Here is an 11,577-nt window from a genome sequence, read left to right on the forward strand (position 1 = left end):
AAGAAGGAATGGATTCCATCTCGTATAATAACATTCCCAGCTACCTATTTCATTATGTCTCCAAAATACAAGGAATAGGATTCAGGGTCTCAGAATCCGTACCGAGTAAATCAAAAGACATAAATCCATAAATAGGAGCTTGTTAAGAACTCAAGATTAAGATAATCCTATATATGACCATCGGTAGACTCAATTAGAATTTCTATGCTTTAACGGAAATTATTAGAAATTCATATTGTGTCTGTGTCCTCGTTCCACATAATCTTATTATGCGAAATACACTCATTTAATATCTCGCCATATTAACAGTGCGGATAACACAATTCCATTCTAAATGGGAATGACATGTATTAATAATGTTTTAATTAAAGATTCTGAACTTTAATTAAATTCATCATGAACAATGTTTTTTATTATTATCCTTAAACACTATCCTCTTGTATATAATACTTATATACTATGTTTAAGGTTACATAAACAATCACGGAATTTTCATTTGATATTCATAAAATATTCATAAATATATGCACATAAAATGATGAATAAACTCTTTTATTAATTAAATAATAAATATCCTAGTACATCTCATGCTTCTAGAACACTATTCCCAACAATGTATACTTTAATCAACCCTAAGACATGTTACTAAAACATTCAAATTACACATTCTATAAAAATTCTCATGGCAAAGCGAACTAGAAACATCAATATAACCATCAAAATTCACATATCTTGCAACTTGAATCCAAAAACAATATGGTAACTCATGTTTCTATGAAATCACAATTTATAACATAAAAAGAAAACAACAATATAAGAAAATAATATAATTCTTAACATGTCTCTCTAGAATTTATCAAATTATGAAGACACCATAACACCCAAAACAATAACCGTGTCATATATGATTATCCTAAAATAAAACATACGGCCATGAACATTAAAACCTCACCTAAATTACATATATCATCCCTTAATCTTCAACCAAAAAAAATTATTCATTATCTCCTTAAACCAACACCCAACACTAATGGAAATCACCTAATAACCATGAATACTAAATTAGAGATGGAACATACCTTAAAATCTTCTCGATTATGGCTTAGAAGAACCAAATGTTTACAAAAAAGGGGTTAAAATAATGGAGGTTTGATGGCTGGTCTTGGAGGCTCTCTATTGTGGTGTTCTTGGACGTGAAAGAAAGAAGAAGAAAGAGGGAAAGAGAGAGTAAGAGCTTGAAAATGTTTATTAGCTCATAAATCATATAAAATTAAAAGGGATTAATTTGATATTAATTAGGGGTTAATTCTGTGATTAAATCACCCCTTAACAGCTGGGGGAATGGCTGTCATTAGGGTGTAAAATCGTGTGGAAGGCAAATAAAAGAGTTAGGTCAACTTCTAGAATTTTCGTTCTTATTCGTGTGCAATAACCTGGTCGGAGACTGGTGGATATCCGAATGGTATATTGGCCACATCTTCTTATTCCAATGTCCGATTTGCACAAATGAGAAGGAGTTGGAAAGCTTATGAAAAGTTCTACAACTTTGTATAAACTAATGGAGTAATTTTAGAATTTTAAAGGTCCAAAATAGAGCTGGAAATTAACGTCATGAAAATGGTTCTTTTGTCTAACAAGAAAAATCAATGAAAAACTTAGAATTTTTCTAAGATACTTAATTCCATGCATTATAACATGAAGTACATCATATCATGAATATATATATATATAATTTCTATAAAATGGCATGAACTTGTTCTTAGCACCTCGAGTCCTCGTCGCGTTCACCTGTAAAATATAACTCAACGTGATGTTAGAATTAATTAATTATAATATCATAACATTATTCAAGTTAATTCCTAACGTTTATTTCTAGGAATTTTGTCAGTTAGAAAAATGAATGTTACAACCCCTCCCACCTTTAAAAAGTTTCATCCTCGAAACTTAGAATAATTCAGGGTAATTCACCCTCATGGTATCTTCGCGTTCCCATGTAGCTTCCTCTATCTTGTGATTGCGCCAAATAACTTTGACTAGAGAGATCTCTTTGTTTCTCAAGGTCTTCATCTTCCGATCTAATCTCAACTGGTTTCTCTTCGTAGCTCATATCCTCTTGAATCTGTACTGCTTATGGCTTGATGACATGTGAAGGATTTGGTGCGTATTTCTTTAACATTGACACATGGAACACGTTGTGGATAGATGCTATCTCCTGAGGCAACTCTAGCTTGTAAGCTACTTTGCCTATGCGCTCAATCACCTCGTAGGGTCCGACGTACCTCGGACTAAGATTGCCTCTTTTGTCAAACCACATCACGCCCTTCATTGGTGCGACCTTGATGAATACCAAATTCCCAACTTCAAACTCTAATGGCCTTCAATGAACATCTGCATAACTTTTTTGTCTACTCTGTGCTGTGGCAATCCATTGCTGAATCACCTTCACCACATCCGATGTCTTATTCACAAAGTCAGTTTTCTCCTTGAAATCGATATTCTTCTTAAGTTCTGACTCCATCGACTTCTTCTCCCCAGCCTCATGCCAACAGATTGGGGATCTACAACGTCTCCCATATAGTGCCTCATAAAGAGCCATCCCAATCATTGCTTGATAATTGTTGTTGTAAGTGAATTCAGCCAATGGTAGAAACTTACACCAACTCCCTTTAAAATCCAAAGCACAAGCTCGAAGCATATCTTTAAGTGTTTGGTTGGTCCTATCCGTCTGACCATCTGTCTGTGGGTGAAAAATTGTGCTAAATTTAAGCTTCATCCCAATAGCTGCCTGAACGCTCCTCCATAAATATGAGGTGATCCTAGTATCTCGGTCTGAAATGATAGATTTGAGAACACCATGAAGCTTCACTATTTCTTTCACATATAGCTCTGCCAATTGTTCCATAGAAAATGTAATCTGTATAGGAAGAAAATGAGATGACTTGGTCAATCTGTTAATAACGACCCAAATAGCATCAAATCCATTTGAAGTCCTCAGCAATCCAACAATGAAGTCCATTGCAATGTTTTCCCATTTCCATTTTGGAATCTGAATCGACTGAAGCAACCTTCCTGGCCTCTGATGCTCACCTTTGACTTGTTGGCATGTTAAACATTACTTCACATAGTCTGCTACGTCTCTCTTCATTCCAAACCACAAAAAACTTCCTTTAAGATCCACATACATCTTGGTTGAACCAGGATGAAGCGTATATGGAGTTTTATGTGCCTCCTCAAGAATCTTCCTCCTCAGTTTATCATCCTTAAGGACACATAACCGTCCTTTAAACTTCAACACTTCATCATCTGCTATGCTAAAACCCTTACACTTCCCTTCAAGTACGTCATTCTTGATCCTCACTAGACTTGGATCAAGGTACTACATGCTCCGTATATCATCAAAAATAGTCAGAGTTAAGGTCATTGCAGACAACTGCCCCACAACAATTTCTAACTCAAATTTTTGAATCTCCTTCAGAAGAGGCTTTGACATTTCTTGCAACGACATTAATGTAGCAGGAGTCTTCCTACTTAAGGCATTAGCTACCCTATTCGCCTTCCCTGGGTGGTAGAGAATTTCACAATCGTAATCCTTTACCAGCTCTAGCCATCTCCTCTGCCTCATATTCAGATCCTTCTAAGTGAAGAAGTACTCATACTTTGATAATCGGTGAATATTTGGCATCGAACACCATACAAGTAGTGCCTCCAGATCTTCAATGCAAAAACTACGGCAGCCAATTCTAGATCATGAGTGGGATAGATCTTCTCATAATCCTTCAATTGCCTTGATGCATAGGCAATTACCTTCCCATTCTGCATTAAAACTGCGCCAAGTCCCATCTTAGAAGCATCACTGTATATTACAAAACATTCGCCCCCTTCTGGAATAGTCAAGATCGGGGCACTGGTGAGTCTCCTCTTTAGCTCTTGGAAGCTCTTCTCACATTCTTCAGTCCATTCAAACTTCTTCCCTTTTCAGGTAAGCGTAGTAAGTGGCATGGCAAGCTTTGACAAATTTTCTACAAACTTTCGATAATATCCAGCTAGACCAAGGAAACTTCTGATCTCACTTACATTTGTTGGTCTTTTCCAATTGCTAACGGCTTCAATCTTTGCAAGATCCACCATCACCCCTACTTGGAAATTACATGGCCGAGGAATGCCACACGATCTAGCCAAAATTCACACTTAGAAAATTTTGCATACAACTTGTGCTTCTTCAATGTTTGCAATACCGTTCTCAAATGCCTCTCGTGTTCCCCTTGAGTTTTTGAATAGATGAGGATATCATCAATAAACACTATCACAAACTTATCTAAAAACTCTTTGAACACTCTGTTCATCAAGTCCATGAATGCAACAGAGGCGTTGGTCAATCCGAATGGCATGACCACAAACTCATAATGGCCGTAACGAGTTCTAAAGGTAAACTTAGGAATATCTTCTTCCTTAATCTTTAATTGGTGGTAACCGGACCGCAAATCAATCTTCGAGAATATTGTCGCACCATGTAGTTGATCAAACAGATCATCAATTCTTGGCAATGGGTATTTATTTCTTATAGTCACCTTGTTAGCGTCCATATAATCAATGCAGAGCCTCATTGTTCCGTCATTCTTTTTTACAAACAACACCGTAGCTCCCCACGATTAATGACTAGGGCGGATGAAACCTTTATCCAACAGCTCTTGAAGTTGCTTATACAGTTCTTTCAATTCAGTAGTTGCCATGCGATATGGAGCCTTGGAGATTGGCCTAGTACCAGGCACCAGCTCAATCTCAAATTCAATTTCTCTATCTGGTGGCAAACCTGGCAAATCATCTGGGAATACCTCACTAAAATCTTGTACAATAGCCACATCTTTGATTTCAAACTTATCTTCTTTCTTTTTATCAATGTTGTTGGCTAAGAAACCGGTGCAACCACTAGCTAGCATCTTTTGGGCCTCCATTGCTGACAGAAATAACTTCATCTTCTTTCTTAGTTCACCAACGAATTCGAATTAAGTCTCTCCTTCGGGGCTAAATATGACCTTACATATTCGGCACTCAATAGACGCGTTGTATTTTCCCAGGAAATCCATACCTAATATTAGGTCATAGTCATACATCTGGAGCACTATTAGATCACTATAGAGTTCCCTATCAACGATCCTCATAGGCACAACTCGCAGCCTATGTGTAGACATCATCACTTCCCCAGAGGGTAGTGTCGTAGTGAATCCATGACTCAAGACATCTAGGTCCTGATGAGAACATAGCCATCAAAGTCAATCCGGAAGAAAGACAATCAACCTTAAACGTCCATCAAGCCATTGCATGGCCAACTTGCATATTCTAAGGAGTTAGGCGCACATTCCAACAAGTTCCAAGAAGTTAGGCGCAATTTCCAGCAAAGGATCAAGTCAAATTCCAAATAAAGACTTTCCTTTTATCATAATTCTATCTTTTTAGGTTTAAGTTTCAATTGAAACATTTAAATTCCATAGTATGCGATTTAAGGGAGGAATTGGATTCAAATTCGGATTTCCTTCCCTAGGATTAGTTTTAGGCGTTTTAAAAGGAAGGAATTAGAATCAAATTCGGAGTCCTTCCCTAGGAGTTATCTTTAGGCAGATTTTATATTATTTTAGGAGTCTATCTTCATTTAGGCGTCTACCCCATTAAGGGTAGGATAGGACTTTTACAATTTTTAAACCTTTCAGCTTGTTTTCGACTTTTAAGGCTGAAATCCGAATTTAATAAAAAGTTTTGATGTTCATTCACTTTGTGAGATATTCTTCTTAGTTCTTGAAGAACTATTCTGAACTTATCAAGGTTTTCCTTGTGGCGTTCACCTTTGACTTATCAAACGGAATTTCCATACTCGTTTGTGGCGTCTTCACCATACCAAGGTTCTTGCTTCGCTAAGCAACGGGTCGCGGTTTCCATCAATTCTTGAAGATCTTGGATCGTATCCCATATTTGGCTACGGGTTTCGTCACATTGTTGGCGGGGTTTGTATCAGGTCCCATCCTATTCTTTTGGTAAAATAAGAAGACACAAAAGAGTGTGTGGCTCCAGTGTCAAAAAGAACATTAGCATGTTGGTTATTAACAAGTATCTGGCCTGTAACAATGGTGAAAGTCCCTGCAGTAGCTTCCTCCTTTGTCATGGTAAAGATTCTAGCATTTGTGACGGGAAGGGCCTCAAGTCGGCCATGAGAAATGTGAGGCCCATCAATAGCGGCCTGCATGCTGTAGAGCTGAGCTGGTGGGTTTTTCTTTTGGTTTTGTTGGAATGGCTGGTAAGTCTTGTTCTGACAGTTCTTCGACATGTGACCCTCACGACCGCAACTGTAGCATAGATTTGTGCCTTGACGACACTCTCCTAAATGCATCTTCTCACATTTAGTGTAAGGTGGAATGTTCTTGACTTGTTTGGACGGTTGACTTCCAGGTTGGCGGTTATTTTGATTCTTTTGATTAGGAAAGTTTATGCTACGTATTTTCACAAACACAAGTGCACGTTATCGTATCAAGTAGTAAAGTTCGTAGAAACGAGTATCGTCCCACGAGGATTGAATAATATTAATTACCAAAATTGTATCAACACTAACTTTATTTGAACGAAACAAGCAAGTGAGAATTTTTATATAAATAAAACTAAACAATCTAATTAACAATTTAAGTAATTATCAAAATTCAATATTAACAAGCTCTAGGGTTTTCGATTTCACCAAACCATTTCGCCTTGAATTATCTATCTAATCAATCTTAAATTATTCCCCTTAATTGACAGTCGAAAATCCCTAAATTAATCGATGCTCCCTTCCGAGTTACATCAAAAATCCCCTTAATTGCTAACCCACTATATTCCTATGTGAATTTCAAACAATTAAAGAGTCATTAAGTTTTATGGATTTCCATGTAGCAACCATACCAACCATGCAAGTATATCCCTATCTTACATGCAATCAATGGAATTCAACACAATGATCGAAAAACATAAATCTCCTTCCGGTTTCATTATGAATTAACTAATCATCCAATTAGTGGCCAATTAATTAGAAGTATTAAGAACAGTGATGAAAACTCAACTAGGACGAATAATTCTTCAATTGATATGATAACATAATTCAAAACATCATGATCCGGCTACATCGTAGCCCTAGAATAGGAAACTTAGAACATAATGAAAAGATAAAACATCTTAACAATATTCTTAAACATGAGAAGAGAAGAAGAAACTATTTTGACGAATTGAAGCAGAATTTCGTTCCCGGGTGCTTCGTATTCTCCTCTGCAGTAGAAAAGTTCTCCTTTCTCTTTTCTAAGTCTCAGCCTGACCTAATTGAGTCTAAAAATTCCTATTTATAGGTTCGGGGTCGTAATGTCACTTTTGGTAATTATTTAGAGATTAAAACATGAAAATCCCGAACTGGCGCCGTGGTTCTGCTTCAATAGCGCTACGACGTCATAACACAGGTTTCAGAAATTCGAAGTGGCGCCATGGCTCTGTTCCTGGGCGCCATGGCGCTACTCGGCAACTTTACGATTTACGATTTTCTTCTCCGTAGCTCCATGGCTCGACTTTATGGCTCCTAGGCGCTTTGCTCTTGGGGTTTGTAGTACTGGAGAACTTGTTTTTGGCGCCATGGCTCCACTTTATGGCACCTAGGCGCTTTGCTCTCAGGTTTGTTGTACTGGGAAACTTGTTTTTCCTCTATCTTCGAAGCCTAGGTGCCCCTTTACAAAGCCTTAGCGCCCATTCTTCAATTTTGCTCCAAAAAATCCCGAACATCACCAATGGACTCCAATTGAAACAAACCTACAAAATAAATTGAAAACACATAAGTAACTCCTAAAAACACCTAAAAACTCACAAAATAATGAGACGGGAAAACGAAAATGTAAACACAAATTCAACTCATCAAATTCTCCTAAACTTAAGATTTTGCTAGTCCTCGAGCATAAGAAAATAAAGAAGCCTAAAATTAATGAAAATGAAATTCCAAAACAAGAGTGACGGTTTTCTTTGATTTACCAAATCGGCCTCAGAGATTTCACACAATAATAGCTCAAGAAAAATATCAAGTATTTGTGATTGTGTAGAATTTCAACCCAAATATCAACTTTCACCTTACCCTAGATTCCTTGAGTGTGTATGTGTATAGCCTATCACAGTCAACTACTTGCACCCAGATCAGTTTATGTAACCAAGTTAATTAAAATTTGGATCTCTTAGATTAAGAATAGTTAGAACTCCATATGCTTGCTTTCCTCATTACTCTCCACTAATGTAGACCAAACAAAACAAAAAGGATCATTAGGACTTAACTTGGCTTGTAATGTGTGGCTCGGGTTTAAAGGTAGGATATAGGATATAAACATGGCTCAAATCACCCAAACACACATAAGCATTCCATTTTCAAGAGCTTCTTCTAATATCAAAGAACAACCCCCAAACCTGCTTTCACTTCCCATTATCATCCGCTTTTCTTTTCATTTGATTTTGTCTTTTTTTTAAAGATTACGACACCCCTAAACTTATTCTTTGACGTACATGATCAAGAGATGTGGTACCTATACATATATATTCCTTTTTTTTGTTTTTTTTTTCAAATAAAGAAATACAATTCCAAGCTCCTCCCATCCTCCCCAAAATCAAATAGCTCTTTAATAATTATCTAGAATGTCCACATGCATATGAGTGAAAAGGTACAACAAGGGATATTATTTCAGGCTAAGGTTAAAACGTGGGTAACAAAGAAAAGGTTAATATAAGCTCAAAGGGGTGAACGAAGGGTATATTATGCACAGGTTGGCTAGAAAGGCTCAAACGTTCAAAAATGGCCTAAATCATATCCTCAATATAATGTAGTCTAGGATTTTGCGTCGAGTAACAATTGAACAAGTTCTAGAATTCTTATGAGATCATATGAATACATAAATCACATAAACTTTCTCTAAGCAAGCAACGCAATCAACTGTTCAAGGCTAAGTGCTCAAAATGTCAAGGAATTTAGGCAATCATCAACAAAAGCGTCAAGCACACACACAAACCACAATATTTATCAATTCGTCGAGAACTAGTAGAAAGCAAAACCAACCTCATCATAGGCCATGGTGTTGTTAAGCCTGACCGTCAATTTTCTCTGTTTTTTTTTAGGAAGAATAATTAAAACATCCCCCAAACTTAAACCAACATTGTCCTTAATGGTAAAATAGAAATTAAGTTTCGAGGACTTACCTGGGCGAGGGTTAAGTCAGATGCCCTCACTATCATCATCTTCATCTTCTGCTGTAGCTGGTGGCGGATACGGTGGAAAGACGGGTGCTGGAGGTAGCCATGGATCCGGTGCTCCTGTGTATTGGCCAAGCATCTGAACTAGTGCAGCTGTGGCCTCCACCTGCCAGGAAGCATAGTGATGAAACTCTTGGCGAAGCTGTTGGATTTCCTGAATCCGGGTCTGCTCTGCCTGCTCCAAACGAGCTACCCTCTCTTCAATGTTCAAAGTAGTGAGAGGGGCCCGATGGGGTGGTCGTGAGGAACTAGCATGTGCGGGGTCCGGAGCAACGTCTTCCTCTTGGTTGTCCTCCCAGCTTTTGTAATGCATAATTATGTGCACTATAATTGCTGGCTTTGGTAGTTGTTGCTCCTATATGTCGATCCAAGTCACTCTCGCATTATGATAAAGGGCAGTAATGAGAGATGGATGTGCTAATCCTCCAGAAGTTGTTTCCCGTATAGTCTTTAGAATTGATTGTTGGATAATGCTACCGACATCGATAGAGCGCCCTGTAAGAATGGAAAACAAAAGGATGGCCCGGTCCTTGTTGATCTCAGTAAATTGCGTACTTGGCATCAATTTTGAGCAAATGAAGTAATTCCATGCTTTTCCCGCTCGAGTTAGCGTGCTCGCCAAAAAGTTGACCGGTTCCTCCCTTGTTGTCATTTTCCATTTAGTGCCAAGCCTCGCCAACTCCCTTATGACTTCCTCATGATTGAAATGTTCACTAGCATACAAAGAGTAGCCATCGTCCTCAATGTTCGGGAGCTTGTAAAACTTGTTTATAGTAAAGCGATCAAAGGATACTATTTTTCCTTGAACACGCACAAAAAACCCTTTACGCTCATGTGCATGTGTATAAAATTCCCGAACAAGTGGTATAACTGCCGCTTCTGGTTGTGCAGTAAATTCTTGCCATCCTCTTGTTTCAATTTCATCATGGATTGATCCACCGTGGAGTTTATCCTCCTGTTCTTCATTTAAAATGGTAGAAATAATAACATGAAGAGTATAGGATTCTCCTAAGAAAGCATACCTCAGATGTGAAGGCAATGTTTAAGATCTATGGTAGGTGGCTTCTCAATAGATGGTAAAGGTCTAGGATTACCTTTTCCAAGCTCTTCAAATGGCTTCTTGAAGAAAACTGGTGGTGTAGGTTCCAAACGATTAATGCATTCCTCAATCTCTGGATTATTGATGTCAACAGATCCAACAAGACAAGCTTTAAGTGGCTTGACAGGGTAGTTAACTTGAAAAACTTTCTTAACACAATCGTCGACAATGTCCACCTTCAAGCAACTTTCTGCATCATCTGGGTGCTTCATTGCCTTTAAAACATTAAAAGTTACCTGTTCTTCTTGAAATCTTAGGATAAGTTGCCCTTTCTGCACATCAATAAGAGTTCTCCCAGTGGCTAAGAACGGCCTACCAAGAATAGTTGAGATTTCTTGGTCTTCCTCCATATCAAGAACAATGAAATCAGCCAGGAAAATGAACTTGTCCACTTTTACTAAAATATCCTCGATGATTCCCCTTGGATACTTGATTGACCTATCTGCCAATTGTAGAGAAATTGTTGTCAGTTTCGCTTCCCCCAAACCTAACTTCCGATAAATGGATAGAGGCATTAAGTTGATGCTAGCCCCCAGATCACATAGGGCTTTGTCAAAGAATGAGTTTCCGATGGTGCACGGTATAGTGAAACTCCCGGGGTCTTTTAGCTTAGGTGGTAACTTCTTCTACAATATAGCACTGCACTCTTCAATAAGTGCAACTGTCTCATACTCCTCTAGTTTTCTTTTGTTGGAAAGGATTTCCTTCATAAACTTCACGTAGCTGGGCATTTGTTCCAGAGCATCCGCAAATGGAATGTTAATATGCAATTTCTTAAACACATCAAGAAATTTAGAAAATTGCTTATCTAACTTTTGCTTCTGAAACCGTTGAGGATATGGAATCAGCGGCCTGTGTGGTGGAGGATTATCGGGGAAAAGCTTTGACTTTGGCTTCTCCACTTCTTTTAGAGGCTCCTTCTCAGTTTGATTAGGCAACTATTCTTCTTTCGTTGGTTCATCAACAACTTCTACTCCGACGGGATCGCTTAACTCTTTGCCACTTTGAAGAGTTATGGCTTTAACATGCTCATTTGGATTAGTCTCTGTGTTGCTTGGTAGAGAGCCTTGAGGACGTGTAGTGAGCCTGTTTAAAAGTTGACCAATCTGGACCTCCAAGTTTCTGATAGACGCACCTTGATTTTGAATAGCCGTCTCTTGTCTTTGAAGTGTAGCATCAGTTCTTGTCATAAA

Source organism: Morus notabilis, unplaced genomic scaffold (assembly GCF_000414095.1).
Source record: "Morus notabilis unplaced genomic scaffold, ASM41409v2 Scaffold448, whole genome shotgun sequence".
Taxonomy (NCBI): domain Eukaryota; kingdom Viridiplantae; phylum Streptophyta; class Magnoliopsida; order Rosales; family Moraceae; genus Morus; species Morus notabilis.